Below are 11668 nucleotides of genomic sequence, written 5' to 3' on the forward strand. Positions count from 1 at the left end.
GTGGTGCTGGGGGATTGAACCGCGGTCCCTGTGCTTTGCTAAGCTTGTTCTAAGTAGGTGCTTTAGACCACTGAGCCATCTCACCAGCCCCCTGGCCTTAAAATTTCTAATCCCTTTAAAATAGAAATATTAATTCCTTTGAAATAGCATAAAAGTAGGGACTATTTAGGAAAAAATTAATCAAATACATGTGAAACCTATCCACCAACTATGACAAACCACTATTGAAATTAAAGAGTACTCAATAAATGAGCGATACATTTTTTTCATGAGGTGGACAACTCAATGTTGTGAAGCTGTCAATTCTATATAAATTAATTTATAGAGTTAACTTAATTCCTGTTAATATTCCAGTTGGCTTTTTTTTTCTTTTCAACAAGAGGAAACCTGGCATGGTGGCACATGCCTGTAATCCCAGCCCTCTGGGAGGCTAGGGTAGGAGGATTTCAAGCTCAAGCCCAGCTTAAACAACCCAGTGATTTAGAGAGACCCTATTCCAAAAAGCAACAAGAAATGTGACAAAGATACAAGACTTGTCATAATTGTGTTAATTGTACCCAGTGGGTGCTGTATAAGGGTGAGCAAACAGATGAAATGACACAGAAGACAGCGCAGAAGGAAAGCCATCCCCTATGTGAACAAGTGCATTCGAAGAAGGTAGGCAGGTGATTTAATGAAGAAATGATCATCTTATAAACAAATGGTTGTGGAGCAGCTCAATTTCTATAAATAAAACAATGCTTTCAAACCCCTTGTACTATGTACAAATAGTTAACAGATTTTAGGTTAACCCCAGTTGTTTAACCTAAAATTATGAAGGAAATATTGGATAAAATCTCTGGGTTCCTTTTACAGAAAATGAACTGTATACTATAGTAACAGAAAACAGATGAGTATTTTTTTTGGGGGGGGAAGAGTAACACAGAGGGACAGGTGGGGAAGTCTGTAGGTTGATAAGTATATAGACATAAGCAGTGTGCCACAAACTTTGTTTGGGTCCAATCAAGAGAAGCAAGCAATATGGTAACTGAAACACAAAACTTATTTTAAAGGATCACTGATTATAATAGGGGATTGGAGTAAGTAGGAATTGGCTAGTAAGAGGCAAAGAGAAAGCCACAGGAATATCAGATGGAAGGACTAGCTAAACAGCTGTCGGTGGAAATGTTGAGAAAGAGTACCAGAGGAAAAGCCTCATTGCCATACCAACCTCAACAATTTGAGAAAGAGACCTTGCTGGAGAGTCTTGCTGGTGCATTCAAGACAGGGAAAGAAGTTGCCAGGCTGCAGACCAAGTGCAAGTTGCACAAAGCTGAGCTTTTGAGGCAGCAGGAGACTTGATCACAGGAAGGGTGTCCCCAGAGGCACTTGGCTATGGAAATGCCTGAGGGAGTGGCCACCCCAGCAGATGGTCCTGCAGGAGCCTGGCACTAAAACTGCCTGGTCATGCACACACCAGAACCCAGAAGCTAAATCTTTTCTTTGCAACAGCTCCTCAATACCTGCCACTGACAACGCTTAGCACTCTGGAAAGGAAGAGTGTTTAAGGATCCATGTTTCGATGGAATAGACAAAAGGGCTGGAGGATTAGATCAGTGACTACAGCAAAGAGATGACAAGGGCACAAGGAAAAGTGGAGACAGGGAGAGAGGGCGTAGAGAGAGAGGGATGGATATGTCCAATATCTTGGTTTTGATAACGGTTTCACAGGTATATGTCAAAACATCCTAGTGTACCTTAAAATTTGTATAGTTTATTGTATGTCAATTGTAGCTCAATAAAGGTATTGAAATAAATATTTCTCGCCTAATACAAGTAATATTTGCATCAGTTAGGGACCTCAGTGTAAAATGTTTCTATCTATCTATCTATCTATCTATCTATCTATCTATCTATCTATCTATCTCATCTGTATTATTGCTTTACATGAACAACAACATTGCTGAGCTTCGAGGATCTCTTACTCTATTCAAAGTGACAGTCCAAGGGATTCTAAAGCCTAAAGATTCACTGTAATTCTAGGAGGCCTGCATGACTGAAGAAGTTCACCTCCACCTGTCTATTGGGGGGGCATTGAATAAACTCCCCTTGCTAAAACCCAGCATCTCAGGAGTCAAGGTGCATTTCCTAGGCCAGCCTTGACCATAGTCAGTGCTCACATCTTCCAGCTCTCCGTCTCTGCTGCTGCACTCCATCCCCCTGCCTTAGCCCTGTCCTCTGCCTGGTTGGATGGGACATCAGTGGTTCATGGTGACTGCTCAGCATTTAGAAGCCCACTGGGGTACAGCCAGGTTCACTGCCTTTGTAGTCTTAGAAAGTACTTACTGCCCATTTTCTTACCCCCAGCCTGCTCTACATCAGTCATTTTGCATTTATTGAAATATTTATTTAATTCTTACTGTATGTATGCATTATGCTATTTATTAAGACAACAACAAAGAGCCATACAAGTTCTTTGTTTATGGCGCTCATGTTTTAGAAGAAAACATAAAATTACCATTTTAGTCATACTTATAGCTCTGCTATTCACATGTGCACACGTGTGTGAAATATTCACCACTTTGGTAAATGGACATTGCCGGATATGCCTTTTGGGGATTTCATTTATTTTTCTTTCAGCAGCAGCCTGAAAGGAATTAAAATTGTTTACAAAATAGATAACTGCATTCTAGAGTCCATAGATTGTTTTAGCTCCTTGTCACCACTACTATCAGAAAACGCAAGGTGGGCATTTCAGTGGCTGGGGCAGGCAGAGACGGGGTGAGGAGTTGAGGGATGTATCACTTGTCCAACTAATCAGTCAGTAAAGCATGCTGCTGAGCATGACTTTGCCTGGGACTGACTTGGTTCTGTGGAATGTGGGAGCCCCATGTAAGCATTCAGTTTGTCCTTTTGGCCCTTGAGTGGATAATGTTAATAATAGTCAACAGAAACCATTTACTTTGCAAGAGGGGCACTCACTCCAAGGTCAAACAAAGTTGGAAAAGAACCAAGTATGGGGTCTCATGTCAGTGAAATCACTGGAGAAGCTGGGCTTCACAGAACATTTTTTAAAAAATGAAAAACTGAAAGAAAGAAGGGCTTGGGGAGGGGAATATGAAAGTGTGGACAAAGGGCATGATGCATGGTGAGGCGTGAGACTGTTAGAAGGGTCATGGCAATGGTGGCACTGAGTTTACGGAAGCCCCTCTTGGCCATTCTGCAGTGGGTAGCATCTGTCACTTCAGTGAGTTATTTAAAAGGTGTGTGCATATGTCTCTAACTATTAAAACAATTGTACATTCTTGCTAAATTTTCACCAAAATCATAAGGAAAGCCTTATTTCTACTTTCTGTGATAATCACATGTAATAAATTGTTGACCTTGGAACACATAGTATATCATTTTCTTAATTCTCTAGTTTTACACAACAGGTTCCTTGTCTGTCTTATATTCATACCCAAATTATTGCGAATAGGTAAATTACCCTGTTTTCAGTAAATTGTCATTTTGTACTATTTTGGGGAAAATTATCTGCATGGATCTAGAAGAAATTGTGATTTTTTTCCCCCTTGTAATGTGGCATAGAAACTATGAAGTTCTTAGACGATTTCTGTACTGGTTTTGGTAGAGAAACGCTAATCTCATGCTCTCTGGACACAGTACACTGAAGAAAAGTTTTTCAGTGAACACAGCAAGAATACCCATGTTTGGATTGTGGAATAAAGCATGAAACAAGTTTAAGTTCAGAATTGATGCATCATTAGCAAATCAGATGTAGAATGTTCCTTTGGTCCTATGCAGACACCCTGGATAGCTCTGCTGTGTATCAGTGCAAGAATTTACACATAATTTTCAAAGCCATTTCGTTGTCCCATCCTCCTCAGTCATAGCTTTTGTGGTTTCAGCTTTCCTGGATGATAGGGCTGCCTGTCCACTCACCACATTCCCAGGTTCCACTCCATTCAGGCTGGAGAAGGGATCTGAGAGAAGGTCAAAGTTGGAAACTGGGCTTACTTTCCAAAACTAATAAGATGTTTAGATTTCTTTAAAAATAATCACCTTCTGGGCATGGACTCAAGAAACTGAGTCAGAGGGGTTGCTGTGAGTTCAAGATCAGTCTGGGCTCCATAGTCAGACCAAGGCCTGCCTGAACTACAGAACAAAACCCTCACTTAGCAAACCAAACCACACCAAACCATACCATGCCGTACCATACCATACCATACCATACCATACCATACCATACCATACCATACCATACCATGCCATGCCAAGCCAAGCCACACCACGCCATGCCATGCCACGCCACACCATGCCACACCACACCACACCCTGGAGCCTTACTACAACCTTGTGGCTCATTACTTATTCCTTTGAGTTAGTTTCAAAACTCACAAGCCCTAACATATCTAACAGCATATACGTCTCCAGCATCCGCCCCAGTTTTAGATCTTCTGCCCTCTCCAAGTCTAGTACTTCCACTCGAGAAAGTTTCTTAGCAGACCCATCCTATTGTGACATTGGTAGCTTGCTCTCTCCTAACCGGCCTTTCCTACCCTTATCTCTTCTCACAGCATGGTGCATGGGTCAACTTTATAACCCCTTCCTGAGAACATCCTAAATTTCCTCACTCTCCTCTACTCCTCCTCATTCCATTTCACCTGGCAATCCTCAGCCACGATGTGGTAGGTACATTGCTTGCCCCCCCCAAAGATTCGCATTGCTTAATGGCTGCACGTGTGTGCAGCTTAGGTTACTTGGGGAGGGAAAATTAAGGTTGCAGATGGAATTAATGCTGCCAATCAGCTGGCCTCAAGATAGAGTGAGCACCTTACATGTTCAGGTGGGACCATGATCACACAGAGGTGGGAGAGAGAGAACCACGGGAAGGATGACTGGTGTTAGCTTTGTGGTCTGAGGGAACAACCAAGAATGAGCTCTAGAAGCTGGAGAAGGAGAGGGAATGAACTCTTGTCCACAGCCCCCAGCAGGAATGCAGCCTTGCTGATAACTTGGATCTACCCTAGTGGCATTTGTTTTGGGATTCTGACATCCAGCAGTGCAAAATAATAAGTTTGTGCTATTTATTGCTACTTCATCTGAGGAGGAATGGGAAACTATGCCCATGATTAAACTCAACTGTCTTATTTATGCCAGCACGTGCAGAACATTCCATTGGGAAAACCATGTAATCATGCTAAGTGGTCTCAATTCAAAGATGACTATATATTAAAACTGGCCACATGATCTTTATATACTTTCTTATCACACTTCCCTAAGATTCTATGTCCTCCTCCGAGATGATATTTCACTAATTTCCCTTTCTTCAGATCTCCAGCATGGCCTTTTCTCTACTGACTCTTAGTTTACGCTTGCTATTTTTCTGTTGCTAGGACAAAAACCTGACACGCGGGACTTAAAGGAGGAAGGGCTTGTTTTGGCCCAGGGTTTCAGAGCTTTCAATCTGTGGCAGATGGGCTCCATGGCAGGGGATGTGGTGCAGTAAGGCTGCTCACTTCACGATGGCTGGAAGCTGAGAGAGAGCAAAGTTCAGGAACAAGAGTACCTCATCCCAGGCTGCGACTCAATGGCTCTAGGCCTCCACACAGTGCGTCGGTCCTAGCAGGACATTTAGCTATGAGTTAAATGGTGGATTAATCCATTGGTGAGTACAGAGCCCTGCTGATCCACTCTGAATATACAATGTTGCAGGACATTTAGATCTAAACCACAACACCTCATAGAAAAAATTACAGATGGTTGGGAAACACCACATGTCCTTTGCTCACTCTCCTTTCATTGCCACATGGGTCTTTTATCTTGCATGTATTACAAGGATGTCCTGTTGAGGAACCAACCCAAAGCCATTCCCTTCTACTGAATTCTAGGCCCCAACCCTCCGGACTTCTCAGGCTTCCCTGATACAGTAACATTCAATAGCTCAAGCACAATTCACCAAAATCTTAATTCTATTTTTTCTTTCATATACTGCACCTAAATGTACATTTGTCTTTAAAATATGCCCTGACTCCAGTTACTTCTGTCCTTTAGTGATAAGACAAATATAACTTAGTTTCAATTCTTCATCTTTTATCTGGAAGGATTCAATAATATCTCTACTGTTACTCTCTGTTATCCTAGAGCCTTAGAGATTTAAAAATATATATTAAAAGGAATTTATTTATTTATTGGCAGAACCAGGGATTGAACTTAGGCCCTTGCACTTGCCAGGGAAGCGCTTATTCTACTGAGCCATCTCCCCAGCCCCAGGAATATTTTTTTAGGCAGGGTCTTTCTGTATAGCTCAGGTTGGTCTTGAACTCATAGCAACCCTCCTCCTGCCTCAACTCCTGTGTGCTGAGATTATAGGTATGTGCTGCTATATCTGGCATGCATTGGTGTTTTTTCAAAAAGTGAAGGTAAATTTATTTCCACATCTATAATAGTCAAAATCTGGACACTGAAGCCGAAACAACAAATCTAGACTCTACGGGGGCTATGAAAATCTATCTCACTGCACGCCTGTCCATTGAGCCTCGTTCACTTGACTCTTGCCTTCACTTACTCCCTCAGGTGGGCCATCTTTCTGTTCCTTGTGCTCAGCAAACTTGCTTCCACCTCAGCATCTCCCATCCGCTCTTCCCTCTGCCTCTACCTCAGTGGACAACTGCTTTCCTCATCTCTGATGTTTCAGGTCAAACTTCCTCTCTTCTTCGAAGGCTTCCTTGATGGTAGCAAAGAGAGCCTGAAGTTGTTCTATTACTAAAAAATGTCTTCTTCAAAATGTATCATGTATCAGTACCCAAGTTCTTGTGTCTCATCCATATCTCTAGCCACCCATTTACTATCTCACAGAACACACATCTATCTTACACATATTTTGTCAGTAAGCTTTTTATGATTAACTGTCCTGTTCCTCTATACATTAACTCTCCAGCGTTAGCTTTGTTCAGGCAGGATTTGGGAAAACAATATGTAATATATCAACTATTGTTAATTTCCTATCATCTTGTCTTGAATTTCGGTGTCATTTTTATGGCTGTTGTTTCGTTTTCTCTTTAAATTAAAAAAAAAAAAAAAAGACAACAGTCTTCTAATGTGATCACTTATCTGTCCTTGGAAGTAGTGGGGAAATAGGATTCCTGTGATTACTGCCAGTTTTGACCAAAAGCAACATCATTAGAGAGCAGGCAGGGCAGAAGCGGAGCCCATTTCTGCTTTGCTTCTACATTGCCTGTGACGGGACTAAGGGCGGGAATAAGCTTCTATGTGCAGCTCACCGAACCAGCTGTGCTTTACTCCTTTTCCTGCCATTACTGCGTCACACAGTGGACACTTTCTTCATTTATTAGATTCATTGTTTTCCTGGCCTACAATAGAGCAACCCTGATGGTGAGAATAATGAGTACTTGCTTGAATTGCCACTACTCCAGGCATGTAGTAGGTTCTCTACGAATAGCTTGATTCCCTGAAAGATTTTCCATGGGAGCGTGACTGCTTCCTGCCTTCCCAGGGCTTTTCTTTTCTCCCTGCTTGCCAGCCCCATCTTCTACCTTGTTCCTCTCTCTTTGACTCTTAAGTCACCGAGTAGAAGAATCACCTTTACTTTTCATTTACAGTAGAAGCTTACTGACTTTTCCTTGATGGTAACTGCCCAAATCTGAGCTTCTCCATGAGGCCTTGGCTTTTGAATGTAGGTTTAGGGGGACCTGTGAAAAACATTGGGATGCGTTATATGTTATTGGCATTAAAGATGCACAAATTCTCACTTAGAAAACTGTTCTTTTATAATCTGCTTTTGTGCAGGTAATAGGCCTATTTTGTTTTTGGAAATTTATTTTTGTGACTGGCATGACATTCATGCTGTGAATTTTCTTTTCCTGGCCTAAGTAGCAATAGTATAATATGTACATCAAGCAGTAGGTATTTTTATGTTGCCAAAAATTTTAATGAGGCGCTAGCGAGACAGCTCAGCAGTCTAAAGCACTTGTAAGGTTAGGCAAGTGTGCAGGGACCATGGTTTGATCCCTGGTATCACTCGCCGCAATGACCCCACCTCCAGGGTAGGCTGAGCGGGCCATCAAAAAAAAAAAAAAAGAAAGAAAATAAAAAATTTTTAATGAAAATGCTGTGGTTGAAATAGCAACCTGAAAAAAGTAATCCTATTGAACAATTGTAATGTAGACTCCTCCAGAGAAAAGCAAACTATGTTTCTCTCACTGCCCTTGTATGCTGTGCTAGTGAAAGAGCAGCGCTCACAAGGCTCAGTGCTGTTGCTACGGCGAGTTGCTGTGCTTGTCCTGAGTGAAGGGCGCAATGCTTTGCACAATATGAAATCTCAGTAACTGCCACGCTGCCAGCTAGGAAGCTCAGCCTCATATGCTAGGTTACATTTTAAGTTTTTCACTTGCGTCAGTATTTTTCTCTTACCTAAAAATGATGTGAGAATAATCCATGTGTGTTAGTGTGGCTGATGGGAGTAGAGGGGTATTGTCACCTATCCAAAGTTGATTCCTCAAACAATGTGGATTTTCTACTAGACTAGAAAAGTTGGTTATCAAGACCCAGAACAGGATCATTGACGCTTATTTGAGGCTTACGAATAGTGCTGATGACAAGCACATTGGACATGAAGTTTGGGACTCAGGCTTAGAACTCCTTTGCTCAGTCACACTATTCTCTTTCAGAAAGTCCAAAACTCTGATGGTTCACTCTGCCTAGTTCTGCTAAAAATTAAGGAATAATGTTGTGTATCTCTCCTATGATTCTAGTGATGGTGCAGTGCTGGTATTTTACAGAAGGGAGACAAAGCACCAGAAGGAGGCGCACGGGTCCTGGAGTCCCACCCTCCCCTATGATCTATGATCCTTCTACAAATGCAAAACCGCCTGCTGTAATACTGGAGGATCATTGTCCACCGTTTTCTCAAAAGTCCAGAGATATGCTAAATAAAAGCAGAAGGTGAACGGTTGAAAGGGGATTCTCTGTCTTTTTATCTTTTGTTTGAAATTCTGCTCAGCATTGAAGCAGGCTGCTGCAATCTAAGGTGGCAAGTGATAGATAGGGTTCAATAGAGTTCTGCAATGAGGGGTGAGTACTTTAGTGTCTCTGTGACCTGATCCAAAGGCTATTTCTAGCATTTTGTCATTTAGTACAGAGAAGGTTAGTGAGGTCGTGCTGATGTCTGATCTTTTCTGCTCTGGACTCATCACTGCTCTTGAACTGGCCCTACAATTCTCATTAACCACGAGCCCATATCTTTAGATGATAAAGAATAAAATAAAACAACTTCTTTGCTTTAGTCTCTAAACTGCAACATAAAGAAAAAGTCCAAGCTTGAAGTTCAAAATATTTAGAAAGAGAAATTTAAGGCATCCTTATTTTTATCCATCGGTGGAGAAAGAACTCTAGTATTCTCAGAAGAAAGCTAAAGAACACACATCTAGGACTGCTTCTGAGAGGAATCGGAATGCTAACACCACTATGATAACTATTTGGTTCTAGTAAAGAATGAAATTCTCCTTAAAATATTTGATCATCTTAGCAACACTCCAAGAGGAAGATAATTATCTACAGGAAGAAAAAGCCAAACAGCTAAGAAGACACAGTGGGGATGCAGCTCTGGACTGGGGAGGTCTGACTTTCTTCTAGCTTGTTCAGAAAGTGCAAGGATGCCCAGCAGAGACCACACCTCCTCTTTGCTTGGCCTTTTCTGGCTTGACTTCCACTACCAACCTTCTCAGAGGTCAGCTTATAGGTGTAATGGGTCCTCAAATCCATCTGCCCATCTGCCCCTTCTAATCTGGTCAGCTGCATCCATGACTTCAACTGCACTAAGAATAAGCCTTTCTTAGCAGCCCACAGGAGTCTTTCAGGACCTCTTACCTTGCCTATGCCTCTCCACCTTCTGTCTCCTTGTCTGTCCTCTCTCCATCTGCAGTTCCTCGAGCTGCGTAGGTTGCCAGATCTCCCCTTGTCCCTCCACTGAGCTCTCTCCGTGAGTGCAAGTAACGCCCTAATGTAACTCAGTGTCCTGCTTGCTTTCTAGGTTTGCTGCCACATTTTGTTACTAAATAACACTTACTGCTCTAGAGTAGTCTGTTTACTTATTTGTTTTCCTCCCTGTACCCATTAGACTAAAGGTTCTTTTTTTATGTATTTAGTACAGGGTCTACAGGGTCTCACTACACAGATCGGATTCATAGTGATTCTCCTGTTTTCAGCCTCCTAAGCACTGGGATTACAGGCATGCACCACCATGCCTAGTCTCAATCACTGTCTCAGCACACCCTGGGGAGGGCCAGCCTAGCATGCCGGGATCAAACCCTGGCTGCTGTGCTCTGCCTAAGCAGATGCTTTAGTCTGCTGAGCTATCTGGCAGGCCCTTAAAGCTTCTTAAGAAAAAACCTAATGTGCAGTATCCACTGAAAATTAACTCCTCATATTCCTAATATTTTAAGAGAGGGAGCAATGGAATGGAGTTGTTGGTTCTCATTAAGAGAGCAGGTCATTGTTCTTACTAGGAATTAAAAATACTCCCCTAGGGCCAGGGAGATAGCTCAGCAGTCTAAGAGCCTGCCTGGCAAGCAGAAGGACCAGGGTTCAATCCTCAGGACCGCATGCCACATTGGCCCTGTCCTGGCCCCACCAAGCTGACCACTGAAACCAGGTGTGGTGGCACATGCCTGATCCCAGTGCTGGGGAGGCTGAACCAGGAGGATCGCTGTGAGTCTGAGTTGCAAAGCAAGACCCTGTATCAAATACATAAATTAAAAAAAAATTCCCCTAAATGCTCTGGTGGAGATAATCTGATTAATTAACTAAGGTAATTTTAATACACTAGATACTAAAATCAGTTTTGAAGAAACAGTTTCTTTCACTTCCTAGGCAAAAGTACTGTATAGTGAATTTGGCTTAAAGTGGTAAATGCCTTTGTTCTGTCTTTTTTTATTTTTATTTTTCCTCCTCTGCCTTGGTTCCATCCAATCATGCTTTATAGCTGGGTGTATCCCATCTATATTAGAAAAAGCAGATTAATAAAGTAAATTCCAGGTAGGAGAGAAAATATGTATTTGAATGTTTCATTTCCTAAGATGGTAGCTCTGGACTCTCCTGTGTCTTTTGAGCCTCAGCTCTTCCTGTATAATCTGGGATGATATCTTCCTTACAAAGTATGATAACATTCCACTAAGACAACACGCGGTGTGAAAGCACTTTGAAATAGTGAAATGCCAAGCAAATATGTTATTATTTATAATCCTAACCCAAATTGTGAGTATTATTTATAACCTGTCCTCTAATGTTTTCCTAAAGACGATAAACTAACCAAGTGAAAAAGGAAAAATTTGAATTTTATCTCCTTTGTCAAGCAAATAAGGTAAAATCAGCAAAATGCCTAAAGGAGGATAATCTGGGCATCAAGCAACACAGCCCAGACTGGAGCCTCCTCCCACACACGGACTCTCATGCTCGGCAGGTTTAGCAGCAGAAGCCTCTACACCGTACCACTCCCCCGTGAATCATGCCTTTCCCTCCTTCTCTCTCTACCTAGATGTCCACTTCCCAGAAGGTCACTGGAGGACACACAGGGAACTTGGAGCACATCAACATTCTCTATAGTATTTCTTTTGTTTTTTTGCTTTAACTCTATTTTATTTATTTTTGTTATATATTTTTTAATTTTTTA

The 11668-nt window shown here is 41.9% G+C and overlaps 1 protein-coding gene across 2 annotated transcripts in view; it reads right to left on the reverse strand.

Moving 5' to 3' along the window:
• Hs3st5 (heparan sulfate-glucosamine 3-sulfotransferase 5) overlaps window positions 1-11668 on the reverse strand; it is a 321032-nt gene that overhangs the window by 80265 nt on the left and 229099 nt on the right. The gene's annotated exons all lie outside the window — the stretch shown is intronic.

The sequence above is a fragment of the Octodon degus genome, unplaced genomic scaffold (assembly GCF_000260255.1).
Source record: "Octodon degus isolate 3935 unplaced genomic scaffold, OctDeg1.0 scaffold00241, whole genome shotgun sequence".
In the NCBI taxonomy this organism is placed as follows: Eukaryota; Metazoa; Chordata; class Mammalia; order Rodentia; family Octodontidae; genus Octodon; species Octodon degus.